Source organism: Theropithecus gelada, chromosome 18 (genome assembly GCF_003255815.1).
Source record: "Theropithecus gelada isolate Dixy chromosome 18, Tgel_1.0, whole genome shotgun sequence".
NCBI classification, from domain to species: domain Eukaryota; kingdom Metazoa; phylum Chordata; class Mammalia; order Primates; family Cercopithecidae; genus Theropithecus; species Theropithecus gelada.
Window position 1 is genome coordinate 34,384,553 of NC_037686.1, and position 17,487 is coordinate 34,402,039.

At 40.4% G+C, this 17,487-nt stretch overlaps 1 long non-coding RNA gene across 3 annotated transcripts in view; it reads left to right on the forward strand.

The window, feature by feature from the left end:
- Window positions 1-17,487, forward strand: part of LOC112611528 — a 325,264-nt gene that overhangs the window by 113,253 nt on the left and 194,524 nt on the right. Inside the window, exon 4 of one of the 3 annotated variants that reach the window (XR_003116676.1) lies at window positions 8,959-9,178. The exons of the other annotated variants lie outside the window; for them this stretch is intronic. This is a non-coding gene — a long non-coding RNA (uncharacterized LOC112611528). The remainder of the gene's footprint in view (window positions 1-8,958; window positions 9,179-17,487) is intronic. 3 annotated transcript variants of the gene reach the window in all.

Here is a 17,487-nt window from a genome sequence, read left to right on the forward strand (position 1 = left end):
AAACATTGGCATTATGTGATCATAGTCAAAAGCAGGGCACCATTACTTGCTCTAAAATTTAATTTAGGAGACTGTAACCACCCAATGGGTTTACCTTGCCCACTGCCTAGACAGAGCTGATTTATCAAGACAGGGAAATTGCAATAGAGAAAGAGTTTCACTCATGCAGAGCTGGCTTTATGGGAGATCAGAGTTATATTATTACTCAAATCAGTCTCCTTGAAAACTCGAGGATTGGGGATTTTCAGGATAATTTGGTAGATAGGGGCCGATCAGTCAAGAGTACTGATTGGTCTAGTGGGATATAAAATCATAGGGCATTAAAGCTGTCCTCCTGCACTGAGTCAATTAACCTGAGTCAGGGCATGAGACCAGATGAGCCAGTTTATTGACCTGCGTGGTGCCAACTGATCCATCAAATGCAGTGTCTGCAAAATGTCTCAAGCACTGATTTTAGGTTTTATCATAGTGATGTTATCCCCAGGAGCAATTTGGGGAAGGTCATAATCTCATAACCTCCAGCTGCATAACTCTTAAACCATAATTTCTACTGTTGTGGCTAATTTGTTAGTACTACAAAGGCAGTATACTCCCCAGGCAAGAAGGAGGTTTGTTTTGGGAAAGGGTTGTTATTGTCTTTGTTTTTAACTATGAACTATAAAGTAAGTTCCTCCCAAAGTTAGTTGGGCCTACACCCAGGAATGAGCAAGGACAGCTTGGAGGTGAGAAGCAAGATAGAGTTAGTTAGGTCAGATCTTTCGGTGTCATAATTTTCTCAGTTATAATTTTGCAATGGCAGTTTCAACACTCCAATGCTACAAAGAATCCTGGCATTCTGCCTCCTCACAGCAAAGGAAGCAGGATAATAGCTGTTGAAGTACATTTTTAGTCTGAATGTGCCAATATTTTAGAGTCTTCACAGAGGAAATTTTCTAGCAGTGATCTTTGATGTGTCACCATGACTCTGACTGTAGCCCATTCTTTGACTGGAATGGACCCAAGGAATACCCTTCTTTATTGCCTATTGAAGAGGCTAAGCAGGAGATGGGTGCTTTTCATGTTAGCCAGTCAAGAGATATTTATAGAGATCTGTTTTGTGACCAGTCCTGTGCTACATGGGGTTGCGGGGAATAGTCTCTCTCCCAGAGTTATTTTGCACAAAACATTTGGCAAACAGTTTAACATTTTGCTAGAATGGCTGGTACAGGTAGGTCGGAGTTGTTTTTTGCATCTCTGCCTGACATTCCCATTGCTACCACTCTGGTTTAGGTGTTGTATTTTCTTAAGTCTGTGGACATCATTTGCAGTTTTCTTTTACTTAAAAATATATATTGCTACAATTTTAGTCTTTATGTAACTTCTGTTCAAAAGCCTTCAAAGGCTACCCATTTTCCCAGAGTTTAAATCCAAATTTTTAATACTTTTGATTCAAGGTGTGAAGGGAAAATGTGGGGGCCCCAAAATTACTAAGCTAAAGAGAAAAGTCAAGCTGGGAACTGCCCAGGGCAAACTTGCCTCCCATTCTTTTCAAAGTCATCCCTCTGCTCACTGCGATAGATGCATCTCTGATTGCCTCCTTTGGAAAAGTTTAGCAGAAACTCAAAAGAAGGCAACCGTTTGTCTCTCACATATCTGTGACCTGGACGTCCCCTTCTTGCTTTGAGTTGTTCCCATCTTTCTGGATGGAACTAGTGTACTTCTTACATGTATTGATTGTTGTCTCGTTTCTCCCTAAAATGTATAAACCAAGCTGACTCCCGACCACCTTGGGCACATGTCATCAGGACTGCCCGAGGCTGTGTCATGGGTGTGCATCCTCAACCTTGGCAAAATAAACTCTAAATTAGCTGAGACTGTCTCAGATATTCAGGGTTCACAAAGGGTATACATTATCTGATTCTCACCATGCTTTCTAGCCTTCACTACCTCTGTACTCAAGTTTGCTCAGTCTACCTATTTTAGTCTACTCACGGTTCTGCCAACATGCCACCAACTTCCCTCTGTAGCATTACTCATTTTTTCTAAAGAGTCCTCACCTCAAGGCTTGTCAAACTATTGCCACCTCCAGGAAGTCTTTCTTGATTATTTACAACAGCAATTCTACCTCCTATTTCTAAATTCCTATGGCATTTGGTTTGTAAGTCTCATGATACTTAACATCCTTTTCCCTTGGGTAGGTGTTATAGGCTCTGGAACGGGGTAAGAACCTGAAGGGGAATGATAAAGTGTTCTTCTTTGTATATTCTTTCTAATAGCAGAGATTGGTAAATAAATTTAGTAATAATATAAAAATATAGAAATTCAGAGAAGAGGGCTATCAGTGTAAGCTGAGGTAATTAGTGGAGCAGTAAACATGAACATAAATTTTTCAGGATTCCCCACAGGGTCAGCCACCAGTCTCTGTAGGACTTCTCTGAAGGCATCTGAAGTCTTTCCTAAGTATTTTTGGAGACAAGTATAGCCAAAATCCTATAGCCACCTAAACTCAGCAGTTGATATTATAGGATGCTGCATGAGATCTATTTGCAATTTGTTTGAGGCCACAGCACAGCAGCATAACATTTTATGGGCCCATTTTATACAGTGGGGTTTCTCATTTTCGAATAGACCCATTAAAACTCTTATTAAGCTATTAAGTGTCTACAAGGTGATTTCACGGCTCTCATTACAAATGCTGTCTTCATGGCAGACACTTCGGCAGAAGACCACTCGCTCCCGCCTTCACAGAGCACACTTTGCTTTTAGCTTCTTCCCAAATGTAACTGCCTATTTCAATTTTGCCTTTTTCAGGGGGAAAAAAATTCAAAATGTTTACTATTTTTAAAGAAGAAAGTCAACTTGCTCAAAGGAAACTTGGGACTCATATGAACTCTTGAAACATTTCTCTTCTTTAGTGCAGCAGTTTCAGAGGGGTGACTGTGGACTTTCTTTATACTCGAAGGCAGGCATTTTCCCAGAGTATCACAATGCTACCACAACAGGTTCCTGTCTGTATTGACCCAAGAGCAGGAGCAGAAGGCAAGTCAAGGAATATGGCAGCTTCCAGATTAGCCTCTGGATGCTGTCCATTTCAAGGCATGTGGGGGCAGATTGCTAGTACATTTCAAGCCCACTTCTGCCTCAGAGACTTTGTACTTATTCTTTCTACCTAGAGTACTCTGCCTAGATATCTGTGTAATATACCTCCTATCTTGTTCTCCTCTCTGAGGTGAAATGACTTTACCAGCAAGGACTTTACTGACTACCCCAAATAAAGAAGGATTCTGCTTCCTATCCCATCGCTACTTCCAGAATTCCATACCAGATTCCTTTTATTCTGCTTCATTTATCTTCACAGTACTTCCTACAATCTAACTTGATACGTATTTACTTATTTTCTTTTGTACTGTCTTTCTCCATCCATTAGAAGTTAAGCTCCTGGAGGGAAGGGTCTTTGTTTTAAATCAAAGTATTCCTAGGGTTTAGAACAATGCCTGACACATGTTAGGCACTAAATAAATGTACACTGAATTTTTAAAAACTATTCTTTAAAGCTCAAGAAAATAATTTAATTCTAGTGACCAAAAACATCTTAGAAATGATTTAGGGCAACCCTCTCCCTTCACAGAGGGAGAAACTGAAGAGCAGATTGGTGGAATGACCTGCAGGGTGACTTGGTGATCAGTTGTAAAGCTGGGACCCACTCAGTTTGTCTGATTTCCAGACCACACCCTTCAAGCACATGGCCATCTCAACTCCAAATGAGGCGATTTCTCACATTTTAAATGTTTCAGCAAGAAAAAGAAAGAAAAGGAAAAAGCTAGAACAGAATCAAGGTGGATCTCAGGGGATTTGGTCATTTGCCAGGGCAATGAGCAAGTCCCACATTATTGAGAACCCAAAGATAAACCTTCTGTATCTACTCTGCGTATTTAACATATGCACTGTTGTTGTTGTAACCAAAGCAATTGAGCAAGTAAGAAACATACTGAGAAATCAATATCCCTTGCCACTTAATAACAACATATCATTTTGTAAAGTAGCATGCTACAGCCTAGTGGCAGCTGATGCCATTTATTCTTCATGGTGACATTCTGTAAGGTATAAGAACTCATTATGCCTAGTTAGCAGATGTTCTCTGAGTTCCTTCAAACCGGTTGATAGAAAAATTTGCCAAGAAGCATCCTGTTTTGGACAAATTATTGTGATCTACTCAAATCTACATTGTGATGTTTTACTGTAATTATCATGTGACTCATTTTCTTTGGTGCTGGCATCAAACTCAACCAGACCCCATCAGCCCTGACAATGCTGTGTCTCTGTGATGGTCATGACCATGGGAATCCCTGCAGACACCTTCTCCTCCTTCTTTGTGGTTCTGGGGGCCATTCTGTGCCCCTAAGGTCCTCCTTTTTTCTCACCAATACATGTATTTTCTGTCCTTCATAACTCTATTAAAGCTCACATTTGATGGTTGTTTTCTTAAGCTTCCTTTACTTGGCTCCTGCATTATTTATTCCTTCCCAACACAATCCATAGTAATGACATTCCTATTACATTCCTCTCCATGCTTAGTCATGAATGTTCTTTTGCCATATCAGCATCTACCGTACATTGAGAGGAAAGAGAGAAAAACGTGTCCTTGTCTTCAAAGGAGTTTGAAAATTTCTTGAGAGGGAAGTCTAACATCATGAAGCAATAAAGGGGGCAATTAATGGCAAATTGTGTAGCACTGACAAGATGCTGTGCATAGGGGGGCCTGCAGTATAGTGGAGAAGAAAAAACATTTTGGCATCTAAATCTGAATTTAAACTTTTTTTCCTCTTACTAACTGTACAACCTTGGGCAGGTAACTTAATCCAAGATAATAATGGGAGAAAAAGCACAATTTCTACTTTACCTGATTGCTGTGGAGTCTAAGGAGGAAAAATATGTGATGCATGTGGCACAGTGCAAGGCCCAGAGATCTTTGCTGCTATTGTGCCTCTAGTTAAATCACAGGTCCCCCAAACCAAGAGCCCCCAAATTTTGTCCAATTCTTGTTACAATTGGATGTGACATGGGGATCCTGATTAAAAGGAAAATGGCTGCTGATCAAGAAAAATGTTAAAGGCAGTGGTGGAACAGGAATAATACAAGGTGGTTGCAGGAGAATAGAGAATTCCAACTGGGTGCAGTGGTTTATGCCTGTAATCCCAGCACTGGGAAACTGAGGCAGGCAGTTCATTGGAGCACAGAAATTTGAGACTAGCCGGGACAACAATGCAAAACCCCATCTCTACCAAAAATACAAAACTTAACCGGGTGTAGTGGGCATGTACCTGTAGTCCCAGATACTCAGGATGCTGAGGTGGGAGGATGACTTAAGTTTGGGAGTTCGAGGCTGCATTGAACTGTGGACCTAGCTGGGTAAGACTGACTGAACCTAATATGGCACTGGATTTGACCTAGGTTTCACCTAGGATCTCATTATATGTTCATTAACATACTAAATCACACACACACCAGTACCATGACAGTTCCAGGAACATCCATATTTGGTGTAAAAAATGGGTGGCACCACAGTTCCAGGAAACCTCCACCTTCTTCAAGGAATTTTCATGAATATTCTACCCCTTGGTAAAAGAAACCCATAAAGGTAGCAGCTCCAAAGGCCCTTGGGCGTGACTCTCTCTTGAGTATGCCCACACTCCCTTTATTATGTACTTTTCCCTTTGCAATAAATCTCTATACTTTCATTGTATTTCCATTGGTCCTTGAATTCATTCTTGCAGTGGTCTCAAGAGCCTGGACAGCAGCCGGGGTTGAGGTCCCACTGGTGTTTGAGGACCTCCAAGTGATACCCAAGTAGTGATACCTGCCCACTGGTATCACTGAGACATCCCATTAGCCTACAAAAGTTTTCTGTCATGTGACTCCTGAAAACACACCTTAGGTATTGACTCCTTTGATCTAAGCACTTGCCTCTTTTTGAGGGTCTTCTCTTCAAATGTGCATGAATGAGAGACTCTTCTGTTCACAATATAGTTGGATCTGTTCACAGCCTGAGGCTTGTTCCTGCAAAGTATTGGAAGAGGAAGATGGGAGTAGGAGGATCCAGAAAAGCAAGGAAAAGAAAGTCACCCCTGGTGAAAACAGTCCATCTCTTCTTAATTCACAAATTTTGTTCAAAACTATCCCAGCATATATGAATTTTTCAGAGAACCACATGTGCTGCTTTATGCCTTTTTAATAGGGTGAGCAAGAAAAGAAATACTTAACTACATTTGGGGGTGTGGATGCTTTAATACAGGAATATTTATTGTTTAAAATAATTTGTTTCCTTAGAAAAGGTTTAGTAGTTTTTCTGAGTTTCAGAAATGTCAGCCTTGCTCAAATGGAATCCGTAATTGAGACATGACACAATCACTCCCAAATGTTTACTGGGAGTTTGCCTCAGAAAATAACTGCCTAATATCACTTCAAGATGTGCAAACAATGCAAAGCAAATTGGGTTTCCTCCCGATGAAGATATGTATGTAATGCAGCATGAAGAATGATGGCGCTCAATCTGGTGTAAAAGCAGCACCAGCAAAAGGGCCTGGTGATTTGTTACGAGGCAAAAATCCTGTCTATCCTGATGATTAAATTAAAACGAGGTCCTACATTGTCACTGTTGGTAAAATGACTTATCTGCTTGCTCCTATCCTTCTCTGCACAGTGCTAATGTGTGGGATGGACATGGAATGAGGTGCTTGAAAAGAAAGACATGAGCAAATGTTTCTCTTGTCATTGAAGTTTCATTGCTAATCTTTCAACAACATGGAATGCTCCTGTTGGAGCCAAAAGCCCAATTATCATCTCTGGAAAACTGGAATAAAAGAAGAGTTCAAATCACAAGGCTCTTCCAAACCTACCCTCTCTCCCTTGCTTGTGCTCTCTTCTTTCAAATTATTTATCTTCATCAACACTTAATGCTGGAGGCAAGAGGGTTCTTGGCTTGGCAAGAACAATGCTATGGGACCTTAAAAAACAATGCTATGGGACCTTAAAAACAAATGGACTAGCTGCAGGTTTAAATAATGCTACAGTCCTCAGATGCTGTATATTATTCATAGATCTTTCAGCTCTATTATCTCATGTGTTCCTCTCAGTGGCTCTGTGAATTACCCAGGACAGGAAAGAAATGATAGAATGTGAAGATAGAAGAGTCAGTAGAGGTCAGAACCCTTCCCCAGCCCCTGAACTTTTTTTTTTTTTTGAGATGAAGTCTGGCTCTGTCACTCTGAAGTGTAGTGGTGTGATCTGGGCTCACCGCAACTTCTGCCTCCCGGGTTCCAGCGATTCTCCTGCCTCAGCCTCCCGAGTAGCTGAGACTACAGGTGCACGCCACCATGCCCAGTTAATTTTTGTATTTTTTAGTAGAGATGGGGTTTTGCCACATTGGCCAGGCTGGTCTCAAACTCCTGACCTCGTGATCCGCCTACCTCAGCCTCCTAAAGTGCTGGGATTACAGGTGTGAGCCACTGCGCCCAGCCCCGCTCTGCTCTTCTTATTGAGGAGCCTGAGACAGAGAAGGAAAGTAACCTCCCAGAGGAGGTTACAGACAGGACCAGAAATCACATTGCCCAACCGTCAGTGCAGGTTTTCATAACTGAAAACTGATGAAAAGGCAAGCAAGAAAACAGGCAGACAACATATGTATGTAAATAAATTATGTTGATTCGTGGTTAATTAGGCAGGGAGAAAGGGGCCTTCAGAATCTTGGGCAAGGAAGATAAAGGAAGCTTTATATTTTGAAAAAATTGACAGAGGATGTTAATCCACACAGTCCTCCCACTCCCCTGCTGTAGAGGGGAAAAAAATAGCATTTCATCCTTCTGCATTTTTAAATGTCTATCCCAAGTTGTGGAAAGGAAAAAAATGCATAGGAAATGTGGGAGGAAGTGGGAGAAGGGCTTACTAAATGCCCAGTGACCAGGCATCCACAAAGTGCTGGGTAACTGAGGACTGACATGATGCTGTAAGAACTGTATTTGAGGTAGGTGAAGGCTTGGCTCTCTGATTTCTCCTGTCTATGATCACTTTTCAGGCAGCCTCCAGGTTGTCCTCATGGGAGACAGCACACATTACATGGAAAATTATGAAGTTTGAAGTACAAAGAATTGGATTCCAACCTTATTGGCCATTTACTAGCCCTATAATCTTGAGAAAGTTTGCCTCACTTTTGTCATCTGTAAATTTTGGAGGGTAATACCTTCCTCACTGGATAGCTTTGAGGAATGCATGAGCTAGATCTGTGTAGTGGAGGTTGTATTTTCAGGCTGCCTAGAACTTTTAAACACCCTCACTATGCATGGGGAATGTGTCACCTTAATAATTCCTTCTCTTATAGAAGGAGCTAGGAATTATATCCCGGTTTTCATGCAAGCAATAACACAAGCTTTATCAGTGATGTGCATTTTGTGGGCCATCAGTAGTTGTAAAATCCCGTTTCTGGTCTACAACTGGTATCAGTGCTAACAACATTTGTGGTTCCTGGTAGTTATTATCCAACATACTGGTTGACTGGTTGACTTAATCCAGTCTCTTTTTTAAGGGTGGGTTAAGTTTTTCAGTCTTTTTTTTCCCTGAAGAAATGTATGTAAGTATATATGAGTGTGTGTGTATATATGTTTTATTCTTGAGCCTAGGGCTCAGTCCATTTAGGTTTATATCAAAAACAGTAGGAAGTGAGGTGATTCTCTTGTTAGAATGTTTCCTAAAGGATCCTTGAGGGGCCTTGACTTAAACTGAGTGACTATGTGGACTTGCCAATTTAGGTTTTCATATTCCTAATCACTGAACATTCGATTTTGGTCTTCTTCCCCATCCTAGTTTTCAAGGTTTTAATTTTTTTTTTCTTTTCTTTTTTATTCTAGGATGATTACTTACTTCCTGCATTCTAATTTGGATTCTTGAACCCATCATTTCACTCCCATTTCTTTTCATGTTTTATAGCTCCAGTGCCATGACAGTTTTAATCTTCTGGCTCCATCTGCATAGATTTCAGTCTCTAATTGAGGAAAATCATCTGTTTTTCTCAGGAGCCCCTTGATTCAAGTTTACACAAAATTTGCCTTTGGAGACTATCCTGTTAATTAAAACAGTTCAGATCCCACTTGTATGTGAGACAGATGCTTCTCTGGCCACCAGACAGGTACCACTAAAGGAGGTACAGGTAACAGATCATTTAATTTAATTACATTTTCACATGTCAGAGAAAGGATGTATGAGATAATATTGCACAGCCCCTGCCTGCCTGCCTTCAAAGACTCCATGGTTTAAAGGAATTACACATAACAAAAGTAATGTGGCCATGATAAGAATGCACAGAGAAGGGGCATTTTGTTCAGCTTCAGTGTGTGGGGCTAGGGTGATGTCAGTAAAGGCTTTCTGGAGATAATGCCTGAGAGGAGGCTTAAAAAGTAAATCAACATTTTCCCAGGGAAGATGGGAAGCAAAGATACACCGGAGTGGTAGAGCTGGGGACACTACTGTGACTTAAGATGCAGAAGCATGAAGCAGCCTGGCTGGCTAGGATACTACAAGTAGTACTAAGAGGTAAAGAAGATGGCAGAAAGTGGCCATATGGGCTGAGCAGTTGTTGAGAAATATGAAACAGAGGGTCTTCTTTCTGATCATGGGCACAGATGCTTTTCTATGACATGAGGCAGACCTGAGTGAAGACAGGGTTAAGTGGAGGCAGGCATAGCTTACTTCTTGCCCTTGAACTAAGGGCCAGTGTGTTAGTCTGTTCTCACACAGCTGTAAAGATACTACCTGAGACTGGGTAATTTATAAACAAAAGAAGTTTAATTGACTCACAGTTCTCCATGGCTGGGGAGGCATCAGGAAACTTATGATCATGATGGAAGGCAAAGGGGAGGCATGGCATGTCTTAGATGGCAGTAGGAGATAGAGGGAGCACAGGGGAAACTGCCACTTTTAAAACAATCGGATCTTGTGAGAACTCCCTTACTATCATGAGAACAGCATGAGAGATCCGCCCTCATGATCCATTTACCTTTTACGAGGTCCCTCCCTTGACACAAGAGGAATACAATTTGTGATGATATTTGGGTGGAGACACAGCCAAACCATGCCATTCTAACTCTGGTCCCTCCCAGATCTCATGTCCTCACATTTCAAAACCAATCATGCCTTCCCAAGAGTCCCTCAAACTCTTAACTCATTCCAGCGTTATCCCAAAAGTCCAAGTCCAAAGTCTCATCTGAGATAAGGCAAGTGCCTTCTGCCTATGAGCCTGTAAAATAAAAAAACAAAAAAAACAAAAACAAAAAAAACAAAAACAAGTTAGTTACTTTCAAGATAGAATGAGGGTACAGACATTAGGTAAATGTTCCCATTTCAAATGGGAGAAATTGGCCAAAAAAAAGGGGCCATAGGCCTTATGCATGTCCTAAACCTGGCCAGGCAGTCATCAAATCTTAAAGCTCCAAAATCTCCTTTGACTCCATGTCTCACATCAAGGACACACTGATGCAGGGGGTGGATTCCCACAGCCTTGGGCAGCTGTGTGCCTGTGACTCTGCAGGGTACAGCCTCTATGGCTGTTTTCACAGGCTTGTGTTAAGTGCCTATGGCTTTTCCAGGTGCATCATGCTAGCTATCGGTAGATCTACCTTTCTGCAGGGCCCTCTTGTCACATCTCCACTAGGCAGTGCCTCAGTGGGGACTCTTTGTGGGGACTCCAACCCCACATTTCCCTTTTGCATTGCCCTAGTAGAGGCACTCTAGGAGGACTCTGACCCCAAAGCAGACTTCTGCCTGGACATCTATATATTTCCATATACCCTCTGAAATCTAGGCAGAGGCTCCCAAAGCTCAACTCTTGTTTTCTGCATACCTGAAGTCCCAACACCACATAGAAGCCACCAAGGCCTGGGGCTTGCACCCACTGAAGCCATGGGCTAAGCTGTACCTTGGCTCCTTTTAGCCAGGGCTGAAACTGGAGTGGCTGGAACACCAAGCTCCATGTCCAAAGGGTACACAGAGCATCAGGGCCCTGGCTTGGCCCATTAAACCATTTTTTCCTTCCTAGACCTCTGGGCCAGTGATAGGAGGGGCTGCCTTGAAGATCTCTGAAATGCCCTGAAGACACTATACCCATTGTCTTGTTGATTAACATTCAGCTCCTCTTTACTTATGGAAATGTATTCAGCCACCTTGAGTTGCTGTGCAGACAGTGAGTTTTTGTTTTCTATCACATGTTCAGGCTGTGAATTTTCCAAACTTTTATGCTCTTCCTCCCCTTTAAACATAAGTTCCAAATTCAAAACATCTCTTTGTGAGCACATATAGTTGTATGCTTTCAAGAAAAGCTAGGTCACCTCTTGAATGCTTTGCTGCTTAGAAGTTTCTTCTGCCAGACTCTCTCAAGTTCAAAGTCCCACAGATCTCTAGGGTAGGGGCAAAATGTCATCATTCTCTTTGCTAAAGCCTAGCAAGAGTGACCTTTGCTCCAGTTCCCAGTAGATTCCTCATCTCCATCTGAGGCCACCTCAGCCTGGACTTCATTGTCCATATCACTATCGACATTTTGGTCAAAACCATGCAATTCTCTAGGAAGTTCCCTACTTTCACCCATCTTCCTGTCTTATTCTGAGCCCTCCAAACTGTTCAAACCTCTGCCTGTTGTCCAGTTCCAATGTTGCTTCCACATTTTCAGGTTATCCTTATAGCAGTGCCTCTCTCTGCCAGTACCAATTCTCTATATTAGTCCATTTTCACATGCTATAATGATGCTAACTGGGTAATTTATAAACCAAAGAACTGACCCCCAGTTCCATATGGTTGGGGAGGCATCAGGAAGCTTACAATCATGGTGGAAGGCAAAGGGGAATCAAGGCACATCTTACAGGGAACAGGAGAGAGAGGGAGTACAGGGGAAATGGCCATTTTTAAAACAATCAGATCTTGTGAGAACTCCCTCAGTTTCACAAGAACATCGTGGGGGAACTACTTCCATAATCTAATAACCTCTCACCAGGCTCCTCCCTTAACGTGGGGGTATTACAATTTGTGATGAGATTTGGGTGGGGACATAGAGCCAAACCATATTAGCCAGCCTCTTGGTGGGAACTTATTTCTTTTTGCAGGTGCCTCTCTATTCCTGGCTTACTCAGAATACCCTCCTTCCTCAAGCAAGTGTGACTTAGGTCATCTGCATCATGATTTCTCACGTCGCTAAGATGAGAAACCTCCAGAGATTACCCACAGCAAGGCTGCAACCTGTTGATGTGACTTTACCTTTCTCTGCCACGGGTAGTTTGTCTCCTTTATTCATTTACTCTGAGGACACAAATCTTTCTTGTCATCTTTGGGGTGGAGGGATAGGGTAATTCTACTTTTTACCATTAACTACTTTCTGCCTAATCAATACTTCAATCTCCACCCCAGAAAGAGTCATTGATTTTTTTTTCCAGATTATCCTCTGACTTGTTTGAGGGTCCCCTATCATGTTATATATCACCTCCCATCTAGGGCACCCTCTACAATTCATGAAACATTCTAGACTTCTACATTTTAGTAGGATCTGGGGAATCAAATTTAAACCTTGGATGTTTCAAGCCTACCAGGGTCAAAAATTAACTTTACAATTAGAACGATGCTTTGACACTTGAATGAGTTCTCACTGCAGGAATGCCTTTGAAAAGCTATCTGGCTTCTTATTGATATATGCGGTGGAGCTTCTTAGCAAACTACTTCCTTTAGAAGTTAATGGAAGAACATCCATGTTTGGGAAATCACTGTTTGCTGGTAATTGAGACAATCAGATGTTTCAAAGTAGGTGAACTGTGAACAAATGAACTCCTGAATGACAGCAGGTGACAGCGTGTGGCCTCAATATGTATACTATGTAACCATGATCACCAAAGCACTCTCATCTATTTTAAAACAGAAGAAACTATCATCAGTGGATAAAACTGGATTTAAAAGCAAGCCACCAAAAGCTCATAATTTTTTGAACTGAGCATTTTTCAAGGATGATAACATAAATACAGTCAAGCTACTTCTATAAATTTTTTAACTTTGATACCTTTTTGGAAAACAGATCCCACAGAACCATCTTAGTAATATGGATTATTTTTATAGGGGAAAACACCAACAAAAACCCCTTAACCCTAGACTCTCCACTTGTGGCTTAATATTTATCAATTCTTTTTTATTATTTATTTTATATTTTCCCAATTATTTAGATTTTAGAGCTAGAAAGATTTATTCAGTAATGACATTTTAGTGGCATTTTAATTAATGGGTTCACAGTTCAGGTCAGTGTATTAGGTAATGGTTGTAGGTTGGAAGCAGGCAAAGGCAAACATCAGCCCTAACTCATGTGATATCTGGGTTAAGAGAATCTTTGTGTATAAATACCCCTTCTGTGAAGTAGGTATAACAGCATGAGTCATGCTTTTTATCTTTCTGGGACTCTGAATGATTTTGTATAAATGTTAATGAGTCCCCAACAATTCAAGTTTTCTTTAAACTCCTTCATAAGTATTCCTAACTTCAGACTCTCCTTTTTTCAACTATTTTGCATATTAATAGCAATTATCCCACACAGGGAGAGGAAACAGCGTGCCAAACCCTGCGTTAGAATCATTAGCTCATTGTAATATTAATCCTGCATACAACCACAGTTACTACATCAACTTCATTTAAAAAAAAAAAAAAAAAAAAAAAAAAAAGTCTCAGCGATGCTAAATAACTTGCTCAAGTTTGGACAGCTATTTTGAGGCTAAGTTAGGATTCTTTTCTTTTTTCTTTTTTTTAAAGGCACTGTCTCACTCCATTGCTCAGGCTGAAGGGCAGTGGCACAATCACGGCTCACTGCAGCCTCGAACTCCCAGGCTCAGATGATTCTCCCACCTCAGCCTCCTGAGTAGCTTGGACTACAGGTGTGCACAACCATGTCCAGCTAATTTTTGTATTCTTTGTAGGGATGGGGTTTTGCCGTGTTGCCTAGGCTGGTCAACTTCTGGGCTCAAGTGATCAGCCTACCTCGGCCTGCCAAGTTGCTGGAATTACAGACGTGAGCAACTGCACCTCATCCCTGAGTTGGTATTCAAAAATAAATTCTGATGAACACGCTGCTGTTCTACAGTATTTTTCCTTCTGTTATGGTGAGTTTGCCTGATTTTTCTTATTTAATTTAGGGTGGTTCCCAATGATTGCCTTTAAAATCTACTTGTTTAACAGCCAGCCTTAGAATTTTGCCAGTGAGGAATGTTAAGCTCCCTGAAGGTAACTGGATATTCTTTCCATGTTTTCTGTCCTGGGCTTCTTATACTTTAATAGATGTCCTGCACATTCTTGTAAAATATGTTTTTTATTTTTATTTATTTATTTATTTATTTTTTAGAGAAAAGAATAGCTGCAGGATAGGGTTGTGTCCTGCCTGTTCTCTGTAACCTACCAGTATTACCTGATTTTGAGTTGCTGCCAACATCTGTGACTGTAGCATTCCCAGTTCTCTCCCCATGCACATTACAGGGATTTCTCCATCATTGTCCTGCTGACATTTGACTTTGCAAATCTGTTCAAGTTCACATTTAGGTTGAGCATCAAGAGTAAATACGTGTAGGGGCCAAAGGAAAACCTTCCCTTTGTCGTCTAAAGGTTTGCTGAAAAATCAACTGATAAAGAGTAGATTAATAGGAGAAATGACGTACAAATGTATTAGTATGCATGAGCGGAAATTGCAGAGCGATTGCTCCATCTCCCAATAGGGCACAGATACTTATATAATTTACTTCTAAGGGGAAAGGGAGACGGGGAAGTGTGGATAATTTTACAGGGTGGTAAATAATTTTTAGGATAATTCAATGGGCTTGAAGAACATACATTGGCCTGCGACAAAATCTGTTGAGCCTGCAGAGCAGACAATGGCTTTTGACAAAAGTCTGTTGACAGACTTTAGCCTTTCTTCCTGCAATATGAGTTCAGTTACTGAAAACTCAGGGAAGGGACCAGAGATGATTGTTTTCTTCCTTGGCAGGTCCAGATGTTAGGCAGATAAGGGAACTTCAGATAACAATTTCATCTTGTCCTTTGGGGGAGACAGGATTAAGAGATAGTGGGAGCTGGGGTCAGGGGTCAGGGAGTGGAGAACAGAGAGACCTTGAGGCTTCTTTTTCAGTTGAGCATGTCAACATGCCATTTTTGGGGGGTATTAGTTTCTGAACCCCAACACATGGAAGTGGTACAGTTGATAACTTGTGTCAGATTAATGTATTTAAAGACAATCCTAAACAGGGATTCCATTCTCTCCTTGGAGGAACCTTTCTTGAAATAAGGCAAATTTATCTATCTTCTAAGCATTTTTATGTTAGCAAGAGACTGAATGTAATATTCAGGGGAATATACTTAGTTTTATTATTTTTTCTTCCTGTATGAAACACAGGTTGGAAAGGACATTTGTCATAAGAGGACTTTTTCCCCAGGTCGTTGTCTGTGCATTAATCTTCAGAATGTGATGGACCATGTGAAACATTATAATTTGTCTGTGGGATAAAATCCAATGGGAATCCAGAAAGCCATTCATGCAGAAACACTCTTGGAGGCCTTGGTAGGCCAACTTTGAATACAGACTTCGTCCTTTCATCTTTGGCAACAGCCAACTGCTCTTTCATGAAGCGCCGCCTTGTTATGTTCAAAGAGTTTATTATTAAAATAGAGCTAAGCACAGTTCTGTATTCACCATCTGCTGGAAGGTGGATTGCTGCTGGTATGTTTACAAACTACCTTACATACTCTTTATCACTGGCTTATACCTAGAAAGAAAATGTATATATATATATAATCTTTTTTATTGTTTTTATGTAAACATACTGGGTGGCAATATGGTATTCAGCTTGGTCAACATTTGGTGTAATGAATCAATAGAAAAAATATTTACATTTTTCCTAGTGGCTAATGTATAGGCATTTTTACAACTTCTGACTAAGTCAAACCAATTGATTGTACTTGTATACACAACAGTATTTATTGGTGTATGGGTTCAAGGGACCTTTTCTTATCTTACCATATGATGCCCAGATATCAGTTTGAATGAAAAGCCTAGCCAATATTAGGGCTCAGAAAACAATACTGGAAACTATGGTGTTTTGGCATGCTGAGCACTTTGAATGAAAATAAATGGGGATGTTAGGGGCTGCCTCAGAACTAAAAACTTTCTATCCTTCTCTTGTTTGTTGTCTCTCAAACTCACGAAGGTACTCTGTCTGGAACTTCCTTTTCTGACTGAGGAAACTTCTTTCTAAAAGAAGCGCCATTGCCCTAAACCTGGTTCCCACAGAATCCCATTGCAAAAACAGGAAATATTAATCACAAAAGAAAAGAAGATACTAAAAATCCTCAACACACCCAGTCAGATTTTTCATCTATTCTTCTAAGGGCATCTTCCAGAGATTACGTAAGAGACTTTATCTACATAATAAGGCAACATTTGTTCACAGGGCACTTCCACCCCTCAACTTCCTATAACTTGCCAGTCCCATTAAGTTTCCAAAGGAACCATTTATAAATTATTGTCTGTATTTTGGGCCCATTAAACTCTACTAAAAAATCATTTACTATCCCTGAAAATTGTCTACATACTCCCATTTCCCCCTCACCTATGAAGAGTGCATTTAAACCTCAGCTATCTGACCCTTCTTTGAGTCTCATGTATTTTATGGTTCCTGGGCTCATGTACATTAATATATTTGTATGCCTTTTTTGCCTGTTAATGTTTCTATTGTCAGTTTCTTTCAACAGAGTTGAATTTTCAGAGGGAGAGGAAAAATTCTCTTCACTCCTTTACCAATCAGCTATATATTTTGTTGATATAGTAAAAAACAATAAATAGTAAAAAATAAACTTTCATATTTTCAGGAATTTGTTTAGGAAAAATATTTGAATAAACTGAATATTTTGCTTAATTAGCAATTATCACACTATAAACATTATATGTATCACACAGATGATTATTTTCCAGATAAATAGAGTACAATGGAATTAATGTATGACTAAAATTCTGTTAAAAATCATTGACAACCTGATTTAAAATTTGAAGACCTTTCAAAGCTTTAGGCTCACCATTCTAAATATATATTTAATTACTGAGAATCTTAGATAGAAGCAGGGATTATGTGGAGGTAGGATTTTATTTGCAAATTCTGGAATATATCCTGGAAGTTGCTTTGTTTCTCTAATAAATTCCACAGATCAGGTTTGTGACTTGATTATAAGAGCCAAGCTATGCAAGAACAAAATCAAATCAGATATTTGAATTCCAGATTGAGAGAGAGTGATATGAGAATAATTTCGCTTTATCTTAAGATATAGATGATTTGGACTCTAACCAGAGCTCCCACAACAGGATGTGAGGTGAGGTATTTTCTTTTTTTTTGCTGGTCATAAGCATTTATGAAAGATAATAAACCCTAAGCTTTTCAAGGACAGTCACCAAGATGTAAACAATTG